This window comes from Podarcis bocagei, assembly GCF_964188305.1.
Source record: "Podarcis bocagei genome assembly, chromosome: 12".
Lineage (NCBI taxonomy): Eukaryota > Metazoa > Chordata > Lepidosauria > Squamata > Lacertidae > Podarcis > Podarcis bocagei.
This window is the reverse complement of record NC_138137.1, coordinates 42,523,827-42,546,493: the sequence shown is the minus strand read 5'-3', so window position 1 is coordinate 42,546,493 and position 22,667 is coordinate 42,523,827. Positions and strand designations below refer to the sequence as shown.

At 43.2% G+C, this 22,667-nt stretch overlaps 1 long non-coding RNA gene across 2 annotated transcripts; it reads left to right on the top strand.

The window, feature by feature from the left end:
- Window positions 1-1,935: 1,935 nt before the first annotated feature.
- LOC308569479 lies at window positions 1,936-5,103 on the top strand. 2 transcript variants are annotated; one of them, XR_014000743.1, is made up of 3 exons: window positions 1,936-2,001; window positions 3,207-3,312; window positions 3,906-5,103. It is a non-coding gene; the product is annotated as an uncharacterized lncRNA (long non-coding RNA). The 2 variants fall into 2 exon arrangements; XR_014000744.1 differs by lacking the exon at window positions 1,936-2,001 and adding an exon at window positions 2,221-2,609.
- Window positions 5,104-22,667: the final 17,564 nt, after the last annotated feature.

The window sequence follows — 22,667 nt, the reverse complement described above, 5'->3', positions numbered from 1 at the left end:
TAAGATAGACCAGTGTGCTAACTAACAGTTCATCCTTGAATATATGGCACACCCATGCCTCTATATTTTTCTTTACTTTGCAGAAAGAGAGACTCTCTTTTGAGGCTGAGTGAGAGAGAGTGGCTTGTCTGGTACATTCATGTCTGAGCTTAAATTTGAGTCATGGACTTCACAGCTGACAGCTCACACGGTGCTACACGACCCTAAGATGTTTACTCAAAAACATCCCATTGCATTGAATGGAAATGCTCTCAAAGAAGCATGTTTAGGCTTACAGCCATGCAGTGCAACCATCACCATACCTACTGAGTTCAGTGGCATTTACTCCTGTGTAAGTGGGTTAGGACTGCAGCCTTAGTTGTCGCTCTGCATCTGCTCATGTACTTGGTACCATTTTTCATATCCGTCAACCTCTCATTGCTGTTCCCTCAAGTTCTGCTACGTAACTGGAGAATATGCACAGTTCAGATATACATACACCTAGTCTCAATGCAGCCTTTTTGCTGGACAGATTCAGGTTATATGTGATTTTATTGTCCAAAAAGAAAAAAATGGAAAGGAGATAAATGCAGATTAGAGAACACAATTTCTATTTTAGCATAAATCCATAGTTATTTAGATGTCCCGTTTCTCCCTCTCTCTGCCTTCCTCATATTTGTTCCACACAGTCTCAGATAATGTGTAGCTCAAATGAGGTTACCCTTGACCATTTCACAGCTGCACAAAAGTTGAGTAAGAGGTTACACAAAAGGAAAGGAAAACTGAAGGGGAGAGTTCATCTTGGTTTAAAATAGTTTCAGGCAAGAATGCTAGTGCTCTCTCATTGTGACCGGGCGATGCAGATTGTGCCTCAGGTGGCAGATTGTGGGGTGCCATCATCAATTAGGAAACTGTCAATTCCTTAATTTATTTTCATCATCTGGATTTTCCTCCTCTGGCACAAAAAGGCATTGGTTTATAAGTCCTTGAGAGTCCTAAAGACAAGTTGCAGTAAGCTATCTAATCAGGATGTTGATGGTTCCCAAGGTGTTATCTGTGGGCACAGCCTAAACCACTGTTGTCTCCCCCAGAGCAGCAAGAGCACTCGTATGCTATAAGATTTTTCCCCCATGGCAAAGGCTTGTGCATATTCCAGGGCAGGCACCTTTGCAAGCCTTTCTACATCATCCCTTCCCACTCATGACGAAGCTGTGTACAGGCCCAGGGACAAAAGGGAAGTAATTTTAATTGCACAAGGGATCACAAGGAACTCCAGGGAATGGGGCAATTATTTTCACAAGCTTTTTGAGTCAGGGAGGTGCATGTGCTTTTGACAGATGGCATGGCTGTGATTCATAAGGAATGCTCTCTTGCCCTCTGGTGCAATGTCCATCCAAAACAAATGCACCTGACAGTGGGATTGTTCTCTGGATCTGCTCACTGTCACAATGTGCATACTTGTCATCCTTTGTACAGCAAAACTGGGCTGTGTTGTAAGAGCTGGGCTGGCCTATAGGATTGTTTTGCTTTGCTTTACTGTACCTTGACATATAAAAGTGCTGATACTTCTTTTCTACTTGGCTGTTTCTCAACTATTCTGGAGGCTTGACCACTTTGCTAGGTCTGGGATCCAGCATCGGGACTCCAGTGCCTTCATCGCCTTCCACCAAGGAATGAGCCTGTTTTCTGCTTGGGGGGTACTCTGCAGCCTGATTGGCATAGGTGGCATGTATGGGGTGGGCAACGGACTTGTGTATTGGGGTGCCACGTCCTTTAAAAACTGATTCGATCTCCAATTCTATTAATTAGCTTCAAGCCTCTTTTTATTTATGTCCCGTTTTGTCTACAGGGCTCTGATCACATACATTGTCTTTGTCTTTGTCATCATTATTGCTGTCTTCTTTCAGTAATTACCTCAAGTGCTTTAAATGAGACACCCTTGATGCCTCCCATCCAGGTGCCTTCTCTACTTAGGCACAGGTTCAGTCATTGAAGGGAAACCATACTTCCTCATGGGGTTTGGTAAGTGATGATTAACTTCAAAGCATGAGCATTTTGCTGTTACTCTTCAAACATGTATTTATTTACATGCCCCTTTTTCAACAGTGAACTGTGGCCAAAGCGGCTTACAATAAACATTCAAGATACAGAGCTTGATGATGGAGGAGAGTCGATATACAAATCAGTAAAACCAAAATGACAAAAAACACACACCCAAACCCCACAAATTTAGCAAATGTAGAATAAATTCAGTGTCGTAAAGGGAACCAGACTTCAATACAAAGCAAAGCAAAAGTTAACCAACAGTGAAGTACCAGATTCTGGTATGACTGCCCTCCAAGGAGCCTCAGTCACCTGGCTCAGTTCAGCAGTTCAGCAGGCTAGATGGCATTCAGCTGACTCTCACAAGGCTGCTGCAGGGGATGATGACAGCAGCAGAAAGGAAATGCTGGGGACGGCAGTGATGGGAAGGCCTCTTCGCCTGCCACTGGGAAATTCCACCTGCTGGGGCAGGTCTTACTGCACAAGGTCGTCTCACTAGGTTGGGTGACATACAGCAAGCACCTACATCTCTCCCCCAGAGGAGACCAGCAGCACCAAAAGGGAAATGTCCTTGGAGGGCTATGATGGTAAGTCCTCTTCCCCAGCCACCTAGCATTGCGCGTGCTTTGAGTACAAGAGGCTTCAGCCTTAAATCCCTGGCTGTATCTTCAAGTATGACTGAGAGAATCCTTGCCTTTGGAAAGAGCCACTGACCGTTAGTGTCAACATTACTGAGCTAGATGGACCAATGGCAAGGCAGATTCCTATGTTTCTGTGTGTGTTGTTTCAATAGCATGTGAATATGTGTTTGTGAGAAATCCAGCTCATTCATTTCTAAGCTCTTGTCCCTGTTTTCCATTCCCTGTTGTGTCTAAGCAATGTTCTTAACCTTCCCTTTGGCCAGGGGCATAGGAGCCAAGGCTTGAGGTCCCTTTGCACACACCCCACCATTAAAATATTTGGGGGGGGCCGCTCCCCAAGTTTATGGGCATTGACATTAAAATTATGTGCATGCACCATGTCTTGTGATTGAACATGTGGAGTGAGGCTTACCTGCCGCCCATATTTTATTCAAGTTGGCCACCTCTGGCCAGGGTAGGGAACCTTAGGCCTAGAAGCCAGGTGTGGCCCTCTGGGCCCCTCTCCGGGCCATTCTCTAACTGACCTTGCTTTGCTTGCTTAAGGGTTTTTGCCTGTCTGGATTGTGTCCTTGAACTCTGATGATGTCTCTAGCTTGCCTGCATATTAGACAAGAAAGGGCTGTGAATATGTGCAGCCTCCTGTGCAAAGGTAAAATTAACATTTGTTGCACCCTCCCCACTGGCATGTGGTCCTCAGAAGGTTGTGCAGAATGCAATGTGGACCTCCATCCGAAAAGGTCCCTCCTGTCTTAGGCAAGGCAGCTGCCCTTTAGTCCAACAATCCTTGCGTTCTCCATATCAAAACTAGGGGCTGAGAAATCCCCCTTAGCTACTCAAAGTGATGAGTTTTGATGGTCCCAAGTCACCTTCAGCTGTACACTTGCTGGTTTGCTGAAAGAGGGAATTAGGTGATTAGAATTACAATGCCGGCATGGAATTGTTCACCGGGGTATTTCTGAGTTCATTGAGGGAGCGAACTATTTAGAAGAGTCTACTATAGCAACGCGTTATCTGTGTATTGCTACATGTATTATAACTGCCTCATAATTTCATCTGATAGCGGCTGCTTCCTGTATTCCTGAGCATTAGTAAAATAAATTTTAACAAATTGCTGGCAAAAATCCAGCTCGGGTGTGTTCTACCATTTGGAAATTGCCGCAAGCAGCTATTGACCTACAGTCTAGCACTAGACTGGTGTGCAGTAAATGCCACTCAATAATTCCACTGCCTGGCTAATTCCAGGGGATCATGACTTGCCTGCTTCTGAAAGGCTCGTGGTTGATGAAGAAGTCTGAACTGGCCCTGTGGTGTCTTTGCGCTCTGGTTTCGTTCCAAACTCTTAGATGGGATAACAAGAACCTCCTGGGCACAGCTGCTTGTCATTCTTCTCATATTTGACTGAAGCTCTGTTGGCACATTTCTGGTTCATCGGCTCAAGAAAGTCATGTGTCTTGTCTTTGTGGTCCATGTTTAATGGGGGCAGGTATTCCACTCTGGGGAAGGACACGAGGATGCGTCACAGGGCCTGCTTTAAACACCCCAAGCTAGCCACTGCTTTTGGAGGACCCTGCCCAGTGTTGAAGTAAGATTCAGCAGCTGATGGGGCTGATTTTTATATGTGGCTCTGCGGAGGGGAACATCTTGAACGTTGCCTCAGGCAGCCACAAGTCTTGGCCCAGCCCTGGTGCAAGAACAGGGCTCTTCTGTAGAGAATATGGGGGAGGGGCTAATTGATAGCATACTATTGCAGTCCTGCTGTTGATGTTTTGTTGCGTTCTTCATTGTTGTGAGTGTTTTTAGAGGGGAGGGGGACTTTGCATTTGCGTTGGTTTTACTATGAATTGAGAGCCAGCTCGTGTGTGGATCTTAAGATGAAAGAGTGGGATAGAATTGTTTTAAATAATGACAGTCCAAAGGGTGTACATTTGTTCTCTTATGGGTATAATACAGAAACAGGAAGAAAGGCTAAAGGACAGAAAAGACATGGATCTCACCTTGCAAATCTGCAGATAAGGCTGGCAAAATGCTAAAACCACAAGCCACTTGGTAGAGGAAGCAAAACATGACATCTCCTCACAATGTGATTCTCATTCAGCCCCAAGTCATATAAATGCTTGTGTGTCCCTTTATAATCCTTGGCTACAGGGCGGCTTCAGTCCTCAAAACCTGATGTCAGAGCCTCTAACAAACCAGTTGTGCTAACAGCTGCAAGATTTGAGACCATGGTGAGGAGCACATTAAATCCCTTTTTAATAAGCTCCTTATTAAAGTGCAAACTTATTACTTATTCTTTCTGATGTAATGGATGTTTTATTCCTAGTGGATTTTGCAACCAGCCCTAGCAACACTTATGTTTTTGCTCTCTTGTGCTTTTTTTTTTTTGTGGACTGGGTCAGAGGGGTTTTGTTTATTTTTCCTTCTTATTATTTTTGCCTCTGAACAAAAAATGCGCAAGCACTTATCTCATTGCCTTGTTTTCCTTCCTTGAGATCAGAAGAAAGTTATCTCATTTATGCATGTGCCCAGGGCCTTGGAATTAAAAAGAAGTTTTTGTTGTCTCTGAGAGAGCTGCCATCATCCATTTCCAGGGTTATTCAATAAGTGTGTGGATATATTAATCCCCCACAGGCATACACTGAAGCATCCAAGACATGGGCCTCATTATTTCTTCCACCATTATCATCCCCCTGGATTTGCTTTCAGGCCTGGCTTCCCAGAATGCAAAACTGGAACAGACTTTTTTCTTTTACCCAGAGGGATATTGCAAGAGATGAATACAGTATATTGAATACTGTCAGTTGTTTGGTTACTATTGCATACAGTTTGAGTGGAATGGCTTCATGTAGAGTTTTTAACCACAGTATTCTTTGACCTTTGGAGTGTACCTACAGCACAGGACTTTTTTGAGCAGCCTGAGCCCTGAACTCTAGAGGGTCTTCTAAATTTGATCACTCGGAACCTTGATCCTTGCAGTATTTTAATACATAATTTATTTTCAGTATTGTGTCTTGTGGTGTATGTGTGCAAATGAAGGGTTTGCTACTGCACCTTTTATAAATCGCAATCTAATATTTTAGATAGAGTCGTACCTTGGATCCCGAACGCCTTGTAAGTCAGAACGTTTTGGCTCCTAGAAGTGAGTGTTCCGGTTTGCAAACATTCTCTGGAACCCGAATGTCCGACACGACTTCCGCAGCTTCCGATTGGCTGCAGGAGCTGGCACGCCTTGGTTTCTAAATGTTTTGGAATTCGAACAGACTTATGAGGTAACATTGTACTGCTTTATAGTCCCTGGTGTTTATCTGAGTGGACACATGTGCATCATAACATCTTTGGGTATTGTTCCATATTTTAAAAAACACACTTTAATGGTTCCAAATATTTTTGTGTCCGATGGCTAAAGATGTCTCCTGCAACCTGCACTGGAGATGCCCTGCATTTTTAGATCCTATTTATTCTGCTTAGCATGTATCACAAAGCCCATCACTCACTTATAATTAATTCTGCCTGGAGATAATTTTAAGCCAAGGTTTAGAGGTAGCGCAGGGATACACTTCTTTATATAGCCTCTGTACCTTAAGGAATGTGTTATAGATAGCATGAGGAGCGACCGGGGGATTGTCCTACACAGTAACTAGGGCAGGGAGATTGCTGGGTTGCATCCTTTTCTGTTCGTGGCCTATAAAGCTGTGAGGAAGGAAGAATGTCCTCCCCATCTCAGGTCTGTAAATAAAAAAACTCAGTAGAAGGTATGCTGCCATAGATTAATAGAGACGCAGAGCTGTAGAGCTGAAAGGGCTGATGGAGGTCAACTAGACCAACCCCCTGCAATGCAGGAATCTTTTTTGCCCAACGTGAGACTCAAACCCACAACCCTGAGATTAAGAGTCTCGTGCTGTACTATCCCAGCTGGACAACAGTAATCAAAGTCTCCCTCTCATTATTCGATTGATCACTTAGATTGTTTTAAATGGAGCTGACAATTTTTTTATTGTCTCTGAAAAAGCAGTTGGTTGACTGGTTGCTTTTGGTCTGTTTAATAAGACTGACATGGATTTTATTTGCTGTGGAAATAAAATTGCAACTCCACCCACTGCTTCCCTGACGCTCTCTGATGGCTTGGTACCTGGAGTAGAAGCAGGAGAGACCACAACACGTGACGAACCTTCAGAAGAGGCATTTGAGCGTTGTGGGAATGACTGGTGGGCGGACTTTCCAGATGAGTGTCTTCATGTGAAGTAAAGGCACAGTTATTACCTCCATGTTCCAGGGAATCCAATTCTTTGCTCTCAAGCTGAAATCCTTTCTCTGTGGGAAAACGCAGCCCCCATTGCTTCCTCCTCTCACATCTGCTTAAGTTTGGGGAGTTAATTGTTCCTGGGAATGGATCGTAACTCAGACAAGACGTTTTGTGGTTCAGTCCTTGACATCTCCAGTTAAAAGGGGCCAGGTAACAGCAGGTGATGTGAAAGACCTCTTCCCAAGAACTGCCACCTGTTAGTCCAGTAAGGATATGTGTGGACATCCGTATGTGGATGCACTGAACCACACTGTGTGAATGGGCCATATTATATGCATGTGGTGGTGCTTTGCTGGTTGCCATCTACTGCTTCACCTCCTACTTCTGTTTGCTATTGGCCAAGAGTACAACCTAGCCATTTTGCTGCCATCAGCCCAAACAAAAGGATACAGCCTGTCTGTTTCCACAGCCACAGTTCTATCACCTCCAGACAATTTTCTAGGGTTCTAGGGAAATTCCCCCTTTTAAGCACACTGGGAAATTCCCAAATAATTACATCAAAACTCCCATTTTAGCTATACTCCCACTCTGTGGCTGGCATAGCCTAATGGTTAACGCCACCACAAGTGTCCAATTAAGAATGCCACATGGGTGTGTGTCTTGTGCTGTTGTAGCACAGTGGAGAACCAGGTCCTCCCATCCGGACACCGTTCTCCCCAGTGAATAGAAATAGAAGCGTTGGAAGGAAACAAAATTCTTACGATGCATCAAGTCCGATTTCTCTTAATAAATATCTTTCCCCACCCTTTTCTGTTTCTCATGGAGATTAAAAATAAATGGTGATGTTCCAAGGACTTTCACACATAAGAGCCAGATAATGAGAGCAGATGTTCAGGGTAAACAATCTGGGAACATGGCTTTTGAAAGGGCCGTTTGTCCTTTTCCTTTGCTTTATGGACTGTGAACCTGCAACTGGAGAGTGTGAAGAACAGATAGGACCTGAAACTATGTTCTTGGGCGAGACTCTAAAATGTGTGGAAGGCACTACAAATTTCATAAGAGAACAACACATTCCCTTGGAACGGAACCTGGCAGGACTAGTTTGAGCACTCATTGATTTATTTAATTCAGAGTTTTAGTATTTTGGCAACATTGCTGCCAAGTCAGATGTTCATATGCCTGAACCCTGAGAAGGTTGCCTGGGCGAGGGTGTTCAACTGTGCCCACATTTTGCTGGTACAGTGTTGCATATCCAAGTCCTGTATTGAATATCTGAGTTTTGTGGGGGTGAGCAACCTCCAGGTGTTGGGTTCTCTGGCCAGTGGTCAGGGATTGACAGGGTTCGTCATCCAGCAAGATCTGGAGGGGTTCTCCATCCCTGCCTGACAGGATACTGGATTGCATGCTGAGCACTTGCTGAAAACAGCAACATGGATCTGAGCTGCTTCTGCTTCTCATCCTCTGGAGTAAGTTCTCAGCTTGAGAGGCAAACATCTCATTTCTCTGCTACAAAATCTGTTTGTTCTCTAGCACTCTCAGAAGGGTACTTACTTTGGCACTGCAGTGATTTGCAGATTTGCAAATATAATCTAAATATTGATATATTTTAAGGATTTGTGGAAGCAAACCTCGGTTCTCCATTACCTGGGGTTCTAGTAACAAACAGTTGATAATCCTCTCTTGTTTCAGATCAGAAATGTTCATTCTTCAGAATTCCTAATGTTTATCCATCCAAAAAGCAGATGGTCAAGTATATGACAGCCCTAGAGATGCTGGAGAAAATGACTGTCCCTGCCTTCACTTGAGCTCACATAGTCACACTCCTAGACTGAACAATCATGGCCAAGGCAGATGAACCAGGAAGTCCACCCTTCTCCAAGGACTGTTTTCTCCTCATGCTCCCTTCTCAGCTTGGCCTCATCCTCACACTTACAACTGGGTACCATCCATGAAAGATAGTGAAGTGGGTGGGTGAGTGGGTGGAGAGAGCCATGCTTGAACAAGCAATGAGATAGTACTTTGGAATGTGGCGAGGCTTTTTTAAAATATATATATATATTTTTAATGGCACCGTAGTTTTTGAGGAGCTTCCTCCACAAAGCCGTTTACAATCTCCAATAAAAATCAGCTCCACCTAAAGTAGAAAAGACAGCGCAACTAAACAATTAGCCAGCATTAAAGGTGGTGGATAGAAATAGAATGTTAAACACACAACAAAAACACCATTAAGGCGTTAAAAAAACAAGAATTAAAAGGGCAGAAATGAAAAGAAGCTGATTTGGGAGAAATGGATAGTTTTCAAGAAACATCACACACATAACAATGTTGGGGCTTCACGTCTGAGGAAACAGAATCCCAGAGAAAGTTAAAGGCTCATGCGCGAGTTTCAGCACACTTTGCCAAAGGGGCATTGTGTTGTGCTAGCAGCCTGTGAAAACATTTTACGGCAATCCACCTAATAGGATTGGAGCAGAGGAAACTGCCTTCCTATGTTTTACTCTGCATGGCAGCAGTTCTCTCTGGGGTTTCAGGCAGGGTACTTTCCCAGCCGTCCCTCAAGATGCCAGGAACTAGATGTGTGACTTCTCTCATGTAAAGCTTCCGTCTACCACAGAGCTACAGTCATTCTCCAAGTGAATCAGCATCTAACCCCAGTGGCATATCTGGTTGCAACAGTGCCTGTCTTGACATTGCCAACCAGAGAGGAGGCTTTTGGTAGGCAAGTGATATTACCTTCTTTTGACTGGAGAAAGGATTGAGTGTGGTTGCATTATTTCAACACCACCACCACCACCATGATGCATGAAAAGCTGATGGTCTTACAAGAGATGTCTTTTCACAGCTGGATGTTGAATACATCCAGCAACTTGTTTTGTCTTGTTCGTTGTTCTCTGTCCCTACAGAAATAGCTGTGTCTCCTTTCCTTTTCCCAACTGGCAAGTTATAATTACCAACCCTACAAGGTGGTAACTCTGGTGGCGGCTGTGTGTGAATGCAATAACCCCCCTTTAAGGAGGCAAATTAACAGTGGCATTGTGTCTGGAGGGTTATGCCAGTGTGCCTCTAGGCAAAATGAGTTTGCAGGCTGTTTTTGTTTTGCTTTTACAAACCAGCTATATTTCTCAAACTTACGTTTGTTTTGGGCAGTTTCACAATGCTTCCTTCACTTACATAATTTGGGTAAAAGATCATTGGGGGGGGGGAGAAATATTTTCTGCCTTCCAGCCTTATTAAATTACAATGTGCCATGATGAGAAAGCAAGGAGTGACCCCATCACTCTGGAAAAATGGGTGTTTTTGTGAGTCACTCACAGTCCCGCAGGACACATATATTTTTCTGTTTATATAGCAGAAGAAATCGGCCGCCAATCCTCTTCCTTGCAAAATGAGTCTCTGCATGCACTTTTCTGTTGGGTTCCAGTCATGTGACTTTGTGAAGAGCGACTCACATAACTGGAATCCAACGAAAGGTGCACTCACAGGCTATGCAGTCTGCTGTATTTGTATTTTGAAACCTGGGTGACAAGAAAGAAGACATGCATTCATTCTGTTTACTGCTTGAGATCTATGACTTGACTTCCAGGAATCTTGAAATTATTATGTGGTAGTTGACCTTGTCTTTCCGGCAGATGGCAATAAGTCATAATGGATGAGCAGGACAAATGGAATGTTCTAGTCATGGTGCAGTCGGGTAGGGTGTGGACATTGTAATGAAAAAAGGAGCTGCCACTGTTGTAATAGGGGGAGCTACCATCCAAGAGAAACCGAGATACGGAAACAATAAATAAATGATTGTGAAAACGATTAGAGCCATGCATGTACCAAGGAAGGAAGGAATGCATAATTCATCAATCGTCCTCTTGATGGGATTTAGAGTAGGCAGGTTTCTCACCATCTTGTCGGCTTTTAAAGATGAAGTAAGATGAACATTGTGCTTTTCCAAATTATTTGCAGGGTATCTAGAGAATCTGAAAAATATGATCTGTGCTAATGTTCTTGTTAGGGTAGGCTTGTTGTGGTTTGGAGGCCATCTTTTGGGGTTTGGGGACAGTCAGGTTGAGAATTGCCAATGCAGGAGAATTAGGAAAGCAGACCTGGAGTATGTTTTACTTAAATTTCACTTGTACAATACTGCTATATTTTTTTTTAATGGACTTCCCGATTGTAGGACAATTATTGCAAAATGCATTGGACATTTAAAGCAGAGAAATACTGTTGTTAAGGGCAGCCTGTTCTCTTATCAATAGACATTTGTGACATAACAACATCTGCATTGTTGTTTGAGAGAGAATAACTCTTTTATTTTGCATTAACTGGTCTTCAGGTTTTCCTCTAACTCTGACCACAGTTATGAGCTTGATTCAGATCACAGCCACAGCAACACTCCAGCCAACAGGATAGTCCTGTTTTCCAGGTTCTGTTCAAATGGGGATTTGAATTTAAGTCTCCAGGTCTTAGTAGTCCAACTCTCTCACATTTATTTAGGCTGCAACAGTTAGCTATATACATAATATAAATGTATATATCATTTTGTTTTTTGTTGCACATTTTAAAAAAAATTAGGTTGAAATCCTATACAAGTTTACCTGTAACTCCAACTGGACTTTGAATAAGACATGTAGAGCATCTCATCGTTTGACTGTTTATATGCCACCCAATAACAGATGCTTTCTAGGCTGCAAAATTCAGGCTCCCAACCCCATGGTGGTTGAATAGCTGGAATTTATTTTTTTGGGGGGGAGAGGGGTGTTAGCAGAAGATGTTCAAGATGGGGTGGCAAACTAGAAGTTCTTCTGTGTGTCACAACCATGCCATGGCTTATCACACTTGGCTTTTTGCATGATTTTATTAAAACATACCCCCAAAAGCCATTCTGCTAGGATGTGGTTTACTGGCTTTCATACAGGAAACACATTTCATGTCTTATATACAACCCAAACCTGCAGGCCAGGCACACCAGGTGCACAAGATTAAGGCTGCCATCTATTCTCCATATTTCTGGACAGCGGACCTTTGCGCATTAAGAGCATGATAACATCATTAAGTAAAACAACAGCTGGATTCTGGTAGATCCTGTACAGAAGTGACGGTAAGCTTGATCCAGGAACAGGGATATGAATGCCTTGTCCATGGTACCCCATGAACCAGTTGCCCACAGAGCTTCCTGTTTATTGCTCAGATTGTCTGGAGCTGGGCTGCTAAACTCTCTCTCTCTCTCTCTCTCTCTCAATATTTTGCATTTTGAGAATTTTGCTTGTCTGTTTGACTTGATCCAAAGTGGAATAATTTTTCATTCCGAAATGTTGATACTTCGGTTTTTTCTATCTGAAAGCATTCTTGCAGTGAATCTTACCTATTGTTAGACCTGGCCCTTATCAAGTTGGTAGTGGGGTGGAGCAGGCCAAAGGCAGAGGAGGAGTGTTAAGGTGGCCTGTTGCTGACAAAGGCATGAGAAGAATTACCCAGTTGCTCGGAGCAGCAAGCAAGTTTTTGTAGGAGTTGAGGAAAACATGCTAGAACATAAGAAGAGCCTTCTGGATCAGGTCTGTGTCCCATCTAATCCAGCCCCCCGTTCTCCCAGGGGCCACCCAGATACCTGTGGGAAACCCACAAGCAGCAGGACCCATTTACCAGAGCACTCTTCCCTCCTGTGGTTTACAGCTGTGAAGGCAGAACATTACCACCTGCATTGGCTTACTTATAGCGACCATGTGCCCTACCTCACAGAGAACAGTCCTCAGCTTGAAAGGATGCGTAGTGCAAGTCTAGTTTAAAGTCAAAGAAACACCATGAGGTGGGGAGGAGACTCAGTGTTGTCCATCTAATAATAAATAATAATAATAAATTTTATTTATACCTCGCCCTCCCCAGCCAAGACCAGGCTCAGGGCGGCTAACATCAGATATAAAAACAATTGATTGAGATACAACTTAAAAACAAGATTAAAAGACAACATTAAAATGCGGCCTCATTTCAGTAGGAACTCAAATCAAAAACTTTGGGGGGGATGAAAACGTCAAGTCTTCACCAAGGCCAACTATCCAGGCTGGTCCTACGTGGGCCAGAAAAAAGCCAGGGAAGTCTCCAAATAGGAGTTCCAGTTAGCTGGAACTACAGTTAGCTGCCAGACAACACGGCTCTCTCACTGAGAGAAGGCAGGTGAATAGGTATCGACAGAAAGGTGCAGCAGTGGCATCCTGATTGGGGCTATGGGCCTTGCCTGTTTCCTGACCGTGCTGACACCTGAAACCTGGCCTGCTCACACAACTGTGGTCCCTCACATTTTCAGAGCTACTTCATTGGCCTCAATGCATTTTTCACACCAGGTCCAGCCAACACCCTGTTTGACATTCTATATTTTGTATCACCCCTTTTAGAACACAATTTTAAGCATAAGTATCTCAAGCGTTTCACTGCAGACTCTCTCGTTCGTTCCCTAATGGGATTATTAGGCATGTCCTTCTAAACAGAATAAGCAAACACGGAACACTAAGCTGAAAAATGCATTGTGGCCAAAGAACAGACGGACAGAAGTCCTTCCACGTCTATGTTTTTAAAGGAAAGTACACACAGGTGGGGCACTCGCAGCTGCATATTCCTCTGACAGGAACACTACGCAAGCCAGCAAGCAGACCTTTGTTTTGTTTTGATATGTGAGAAATGTACGCGACACCCTGCAATCACAGAAAAAGATTCTGGTCAGAATGTTCAGCCAGCTGTGTGGCCTAGTGGGAATGGATATTCGCAGGGGCCTCTGCAATATTACGAAAGCTCCAGTCTGGCACCGCCGCTTCGTATTTTCTAGTTTAAGAATGGATGCTAAGGCAACAACAATGAAAATCCAGCTCAGCTGGATACATTTTTAACAAGTGCCTTTGTTTAGCAGCCAACCCAATCTGCACATGTTGATCCTCTCTTTTGCTTTGGCTGCCTTGCCTCTAATATCATCATTTCAGATATCCAACCATTCTGATTTTTTTAACATATGTTTAAAACCACGGGATCCCAGGCTGCTTCAGCATACTCAAAGCTCTTATTTCACCTGTGTTGGACAGTTGGAGGTCCAGTCCTTTTGAGTAACCTGCCGGTGCACACCCTACAAATTAAATGCGATAATGAAACAAGGAGATGCACTACAGATTGAATAATCTGTAAATATTAGTTTTGCCCATCTTTCCAAGCTTTAAATACGCTTTGCAACATTTCTGCATTAAGTTGTGTTTTTCACTTTTAAAAAAGTTCACATGGAATTTGCATTTGCTTTCATGAGCATTTCTCCTGATATCTGCATTTCTGTATGCTATTCTGACTAATGTATAAATTTGTGCAAGCAAATTCCCCGAATATAATGTAGCTTTTGTATATTATTCTCACGAGTAGCTGCATGCTTGTACGCACTTTTTTAGCTGGAGAACTGTGTTACAAAATGTGCAGAAGTGCAAATTTTGAAGGACAGCTATGCTATGTTTTGGTTCACTTATTGTGCGAATTCGGCAAGTGCACATTATAACACGAACCAGATAAATGTTTCCCCCTATAAGGAGCACAATCCAGTATCTCTAGTGTCTATCATCCTGCTGTCCGTGAGTGATAAGGACTTGCTGCGTGACTGGAGAGAACCACACGGCACAACACCCACACGTCCCTCTGAACATTTCACTCTGAATAAAATTTCTGTTGCTGAAGGAATACTGTTAACCTCCATACTTCCTAAATAAGCATTTTCTCCAAGTGTTAAAAGCAGGGACCACCTGTTTCTTGTTTCAAATATTGGAAAGAGAACCTGATTATTTGCACAAGTGACCAAGCAGAAGCACAAAGAAACCTAACAGAGAAAAAAGTGGCCCGATAAATTATACATCAGAGGTATGATAACTAGAATGAATTATGCATCAGAGCAATGATAAATAGGACTCCTGCAGAGGATCCACTCATTTGTGCTGTTCCACGTGTACAAACATCACATAGTGAACAACTTATACTGCGCAGCTGTAGCAAATCTAAGGCTGGGGGCCAGACTCCCAACCCCAGAGCAAAGAAATGTGGGGGTCAGAGAGTTGTCTGCACCCCCGCCTTGCATTCAGTCAGCAGTATCCAACAACATTGCTGCCCTGGAGCCCCAGGAAAGCCAGATCACAGCAGGACTAGAAACAGGGCTATGCCTGTCCATTGATCAGCTCACAAATGGATGGCATTAATAGTCTGAAGAAGCAAACCCTTAAGGCTGAAGCTCAATTTAATATGAAGTCAGCTTCATCAAATTAAAGCTGTTTATCTTCAGTGCTTCTTTAGCTAAGGCAATGTGCTGTCCTGGTGTTGGTCTCAGAACAGCGAAAAGCATAACTAAGAGACTCCGTTCATTCTCAGTTTCGTTGTAATCCTTAGAATTAAGCACAGCAGGCAACTCAGGTTTTTATATAGTCGTCTTTGGTAATTCAGTGTTCTGTTGTTTCTGCAGTTTGATCATGATAAAAGCTGTTTTCTTTATGTTAGCAAAATAGTGTTTCTCTATCATCTGCTCGCCAAGTGACCTAAATCCCCTCTCCCTTTAGACATTTTTCTTTTTTAAAAGGCTATTTGGATAGACTAAGGTCTTTCTCAGATCGTTCAGGAAAAGCTCAACCCCAACAAAACTAGGATGGGGAAGGAAGCATAATGATGTCAACCTTTGAAGGGCAATTCTCCTCCTCCTCGATTTGTTCCAGGATAAGTCTTTCCCATTGCCTTGTTTTGACTACAGAGCTCAACATTTGTACATGTTTTCAATTCCCATCAACTTCAGTGGAACTTAGAAGGGCTACAAGTGAACTGAGGCTGATGACCTCAAGTTAAACCAGTGGCACTGGGCTGGCTGGTTTAACAGCTTTCCCTGTTCGATACATAGGAGAGAGAGAGGGGTAAAGGAACAGACCAAGACGCATAGCTATATAATATCTAGCATCCATATATAGGAGTAGCTAAAATAGTGCTCTCCAGATGATGCTGGACTTCAGGTCCCATCAGCACCGATCATCATGGCCAAGGATGATGGGAATTGTAGTCCAACATCTGAAGGGCACCATGTTGGCTGGCCCAGCACTAGGTGCAGGGCCTTCCTGCAGTGGCCTCTTCTCTGTGGAATGCCCTCTCTTATCAAGCCCATATGGCTACCTCCTTCTTGGCTAAAACATTTGCATCCTGTCAAACCCTTTTGGTGCAATGTCAGTTCTTCTTGCATATTGCATTGGCTGTCTGGCAGGCTCAACTTGAATGCTGCTTTTGAACTCCTAAAACAGGGATGGGGAACCTATGGTCCTCTGTGGTTGGACTACTACCATCCTTGATCATTGGTTGTGCTGACTGGGGTTGATGGGAGTTGTAGTCCAACAATATCTGGAGGTCCATGTGTTCCCCTCTCCTCAACAGCTTGGGACCTGGTTAATTCTAGGGCTATCTGTGTCCGTAGATTCCTGCTTGCCAGTTAAAACTGTTGTAGGCACACCTGCTTGCGGTCTTGCCTTAAGTGACATCGTACTGCTGTGTCCAAGGCAGTCTTTCCAGTGAGCTTGTTGAATTCCCTCCCCTTGGAATGAAATCTGACCCCTTGTCATTTGACATGTAGACATTTACTGAAAACTACTATTGTTTTGGGAAGCTTTGGGTGCTTGACTTTTTGCTATAATTTGCTTTCTACCTGCTGCTGTCTTAAACTCTCTGTTTGTCATTCATACTTCAATGTTGCTGTTTTTTATTTTTAAAAAAGGTTGTAAATCATTTTGTCTGCCCATGACAGAAAAGCAGGGTAAAATAATACCTCAAAATTCAAAAGCAAAACTTGTGGTGCTTATTCTGCTTCTTTTGTGATTTGATAAAACATTTTCTTCTTCTTGCATTTTATAGACTGCAGTTTACAGCATAACCCTAAGCATATTTACTCAGAAGTAAATCCTGCCATGTCCAGTGGGGTTTACCCCCCAATAAATGTGCACAGGACTGTAGCCTTACATTGCAATCCTACACTGTAGCATTTGCTCCCGTGTAACTGAGTATATTATGACCACAGCCTTAATTATTTGGGTTTTAAATGGTTCTTATTGTTGTAAGCAGCTGGTGGTAATGAGTTTGGCCTGAATCTGCTGCTTCTTATGGAGAGGCTGTCTTATTCTTCACACTACATCACTTTGGAGGGTGGGGCGGGGAGTAAAACTAATTCCAAAAATGTTCTCTTGGTTGTGCAATCTCTTGAGTAAGCAGAAATGCATGAGGACTGCTGTAGAACTCACCTACTGTAGCACTTTGTGAACTCCTGTGCAGGCGGCTGTGTAAGAATTTGCAAAACACCATTGCTGGCTCTATTCCTTCTGCTCACTGTTATTTAGATCCAAACTAGGATGCCCTACTTCACAGAGGATGCCCTGTAAAGGATGCTATTAGGAGGGCTCTCTGGCCCAACTCTGGTTTAAGCTAAACAACCATCAGTACGGAGAGCAGGGAGAGGGCCAGTGTCAGACTTCTGTTGGCCCTTGGCACAGTGCTGCCAATGGCATTTCTTATGACAGTATTGTAACAAATAAATAGTTCCTAGCAGTGCTTTTTTGTGGGGGTACTGAAGGGTATGCAGTACCAGCACCTTAAAAAAAATTAAAGTATGGCACTTTCAAAGGCAGAATTGATGTCTGGGGGTGGGGGATTTCCAAAAGGTTGCACTTTCTCCTGGATCAATCGAAAAATCGTGTTTTGGGGTGTTTTTGTAAAAAGAAGCTCAATATATTTGGGGTCTTTCTATAAAAAGCTTAACAACTTTTGGGGTATTTTGGTTTTTACTTTTTGAAATATGGCAACCCTAGTACTGATATCTCCCCCCCCCCTTTTTTTTTTAAGAGCACTGGTTCTTAGGAAAGTGCTGAAGTGTCTCAGATGTTGTGTTCTGCTGTTCCCGGAACATAACACAGAGAAGAAAACTAGGTTCCCCAAGTGAAAGAGGCACTGGTTCTTAGGAAAGTGGCACTGGTTCTTAAGAAAGTGCTGAAGTGTCTCAGATGTTGTGTTCTGCTGTCCCTGGAACATAACACAGAGAAGAAAACTAGGTTCCCCAAGTGAAAGAGGCCTTGCTTCCTGTTCATTCATTGTTCAGGCTAATAATGTTTGCAAGGTTTGCTGTTTACTGTGCTGATTCAGCACAGAAGGGTTGGGATCTCTAATACTGTACAAACAAAATAATCATACCCTGCACTTCTGTGTCATTTTCCCTTTTAGAATTCCAAAGAACTTATGTAAATAATGTCAAGCCCTGCGAATGAAGAAGGGGGGGGGGAAACCAGTTCAACAAGAGTCAGCAACAAAAATCACTTTGATTAGTCCAAGAGATGAGAACAACAGAGGCTGCTGGAGATTTGTAAGGTAATGTTTTGTGAATAAAGGGAATGTTGGGCTTACGCATAAAACAAAGTTCATTAGCAATCCACGTAACAGTGTCTTAGCAAGAAGCTCTAGAAGCCCACCAAGTGCTTTTCGGATTTTAATTTAACCAGAAGAGAATTTCACAATTTACAGTTTTGAAGGGCTTCTCCTCCTGTGCTTCATCATCAGACATGCTTTCACTCTAGCTTAGTGCATACTGGCACACCTAGGTACTTATTAACCATCTATTTGCAGTGGGTGGAAGCTGCCATATCCACATCGAACTTCATGCAGACATAACAAGCATGTGCATTCATAACCTATCCAACATACTTAGCAAACTGAATTTTAATTATAGTATGAGGCATTGGAGCTGTCCTGTAGGGTCAAACTAAGGGAGATTTAGTGCATTCGCATCACAATCCTATACATGTCCATTGAGAAGTAAGTCCCACAGAGTGCAACTTAGATGACTCCCCCACTGAGAGTGGTTATGGGATTGCAGGCTGCATAGGCAGTTTTAGGGTAGCACAGCCAGTGTGGCCACACTGCAGGGGGCACCACAACAATGCTGTAGAACAGAATATGGGAGGTGTTGGCAGGGAGGACGAATTTAAGCGTTGCACAGGGCGCTGCTGAAATTTGAGAGCCCGAAGTCCTCCATTGCAGCCTGTTCTCTGTTCTCTCTTTCAAAGAGCCATTTAAATAAGTGAAGAAGAAGAAGAAGAAGAGCTTGGATTTGATATCCCGCTTTATAACTACCCGAAGGAGTCTCAAAGCGGCTAACATTCTCCTTTCCCTTCCTCCCCCACAACAAACACTCTGTGAGGTGAGTGGGGCTGAGAGACTTCAGAGAAGTGTGACTGGCCCAAGGTCACCCAGCAGCTGCATGTGGAGGAGCGGGGAAGCGAACCCGGTTTACCAGATTATGAGACTACCGCTCTTAACCACTACACCACACTGGCTTTGACCATCTCCCACAACAGATTACCCACCAAATGGTGTGTGTGTGTGTGTGTGTGTGTGTGTGTGTGTGTGTGTGTGTGTGCGCAGTAAAGTTGTGCTAGTTGTTGTTCATTTCTGTCTGCTCAAATTCATGGTCTGTTTGGTAGGGCAGAGTTTGTCCATTATTTACTTGCCATCTATCTGTTTTATGTTCAAATATTAAACAGACAAAAGCTAGAAAAGCAAATAAAACAGCCGCTTGGTGGTCCCTTCATTAGTTGATGGCATGAGCTGTCTGTCGTGGGGAAGAGCCTTGTCTCGGAGGTGGAACATCTGTTTTGCATGCAAAAGGTCCCTGTTTCAACCCTCAGCATCTTCAGGCAGGGCTGGGAGAAAACCCTGCTTCAAATCCTGGAGAGCTGCTGCCCAATAGTGTAAATAAGGCTGAGCGAGACGGACCAATTGTCTGACTCAGTATAAGGCCGCCTCCTATGTTCCTATTCCCTGACATTTGTGTTTCCTGTTTTCCTTATAGCACCATCGTAACAGAACCTGGTCTCAGAAGGAAGCTACAAGGAAGAAGCATCACAGAACGGTAGGGCCCACTCCATTTTGATTCTGGGTCTTGTGACGTTGGCCAAACCGGTGCCTAAAAACATACACAAAGCATACAATTTCTTTTTGGCAAAAAAGAAGCAGCATTAAGTGATTGTTCACTGCAGCAGGTGATGGGAAGCTGTTGAAAACTTTCTGCTAGAAATCATGGGAGTGTGCCCATCTAACCAGAAATGTTTTCCTCGTGCTGTTACAATTGAGCTCCGAGGAGGCGGCATTTGTATTGTTTTATGTGTGGAGGTGGCAAAAGTATTGCTATAAAAGAGGTGAGTAGGAAGGAGCTGACAAGGAACTGAACTAAGGAACAGAGCGGAGAGGCGTTTTGCCTGGAGATGCTTGCATGTCAGGCTTACGAGATGGCTTTTAAGAAATAATGACAAAAGCTGAAATCCTAGGCAACTTACTTTGGGAACAAGTTCCTCTGAATTCGGTGGCCCGTGAGTGTGCTTGGACTGGGAAGCCCTGGGCTCAAATCCCTGCTCAGACGTGGGTTTACCGGATGACCTTGCACCAGGTCGCAATGAGGATCAACCTGAGTCTTTCTTATTAGGAAAAAATCACAAGGAAAACAATGGTGACTAGAATTAGTAAGCAGTATGTTACCCTTAGTTACCGAACATTGATTCAGTTTCTGGCTTTCTGGATAATGAGGTGTTCAACTCATATCACTTGTTTCATATAACGCTCACTGGCTCAAAGGGACTTGCTTCTGATATTTTACAGGATTGCATCATGCATCACCGGTTCACTCATTTTATTGAGTGTGTTTGTGTGGTATTTATTGGTTTAAAGACATACAATTAAAGCTCTATAAATACATTTGTGGTTTTATTGCTTGTTTCCTTGATTTGTGAGCTCCTCTGAGAGTCTTTTTGGCTGAAGAGTGTGGTAAACAGGCTTTAAGTAAGTAACTAATCCAATTATTTCTCTGGGACGCGAATGGAATGGTTGTCACAAATTATGCAACTGTTGTCTAAAACACAGTGAAGTACATTGTGTACAGTACATACTATGGAAAACCCCTGTTCTTTAAGGACTGTGCGGTCACTTAAGAATCGTTTAATTGATAGGTATTTGACCACCAGCTCCAGAATGAGTTTCACAGATGTTGCTTACAAAGATAGATAATAGAATTCATTTTAAGGCCAAGATTATTTAACATAACTGATTCAGTTTCTTTCCCAAATCTTAATACCAGTTCAGGCACAAACTATGCAAAATCAGTTTGTTTGGCAATCCCTAGGAAGAAAAGAAGAAGTAAATAATAATAATAATAATAATTAAAAACCCACCTTTCTGCTCACCACAAAAAGTGGAAACTATCGGAAGAAAAAGAGATTTATCACTTGCTGCTGCTGCCTCAACTCATTGCTAGTTCATGACAACATACCATTTGGCCGCTGATGGTTGCATGCATGTAGCAGCAGATATCATCTTGATGACGAAGGGCCAACCCTACCCACAAGCTGCTGTTTCTTTCTTCTGTTCCTCATCCTGCTATTAGACTCAATGGATTGAACTCCACTTGCAAGGCTGTACCTTGAAACCTACTTTGAGACAGGCAATTGGGAGTTCTTCCAGAAAAAGAAAAAGTAAGAAAGGAAACCCTCTGAACTATAAGCCTGCCTGCAACAATATCCGGGCTACAGTGCATGAAAGCTTCTGTCACAATAAATCTTTGTTGGTCCTCTGAGCCCTTCTGCTCTGAGTCTTCCTTGAATATGCACTGCTCCTGCTTCTGAATATGCATCTTGGCTACCGGCTCTGAGATTACCCTGGCCCTTTGTGTTTAGGTTCTAGTACTGAGAAGACCACTACATGAACCTCAGTTCTTGCTTTCAGCCCAAGGTTGAAATCTTAAGACATCCCTTACAAATACAGTCATACCTTGGTTCGCCTTGCGAGTCGAATGCTTTGGCTCCCAAATGCCGCAAACCCGGAAGTGAGTGTTCCAGTTTGCGAACGTTCTTTGGAACCCCTAACGTCCGACGTGGCTTCTGATTGACTGAGCTTCCTGCAGCCAATCAGAAGCCGCGCCTTGGTTTCTGAATGTTTTGGAAGTCGAATGGACTTCTGGAACGGATTCCGTTTGACTTCCGAGGTACCACTAGAACAACATGAAGATACAAAAAAGAGAGAAGGGAAGCAAACCACCAAAATAGAGATTACCCTTTCTGGACATTATGGGTGATATCCAGAGTTAGTCATGCTCAAAATAAACCATTGATTTTATATGGGTCTGCTCTGAATAGAACTATATTTGGATATCACCCTATGTTTTTGAGAAGGAAAGCAGGTCATTTGAAAGTTAACTGAAAGGAAAGTCATTAAAAAATTCTCTAAAGATATCCCTGTGGGCCTGCTACTGCACTCTTGCATATGGATCTTTATAGCCTTAAAAATTTATATCCTTAAAAAACCACCTTTCTCTTATACAGCACTTTTCATCCCAAAGGGCTTTAGATTTAATTTAGGCATCAGCAGTGGGAGTTGCATAAATGGTTTGAGGGCATTAAATGGCTGGGTGTAGACACCTGAATCATTGCCTTTTGTTAAGGAACAGCCAGCACTGAGGAATTAACTTGACAGCCATCCTTCACTTGCTAAATTATTTTATTGGGCTGTTTCCAGGAAAGGCCAGGAAGTTAGAAGCTTATGTATTATACCATGTCGGTGGGTTAAGAGAATATACTTCTCACCAGAACAGCACTGGAAGAAGATAGCCTGCTTTTCTAGAGGAAACGTTAATGTGATGAGAAGTTCTCCTAGGCATAGAATTAACATAGAATCATAGAGTTGTAGTGTTGGAAGGGACCATGAGGGTC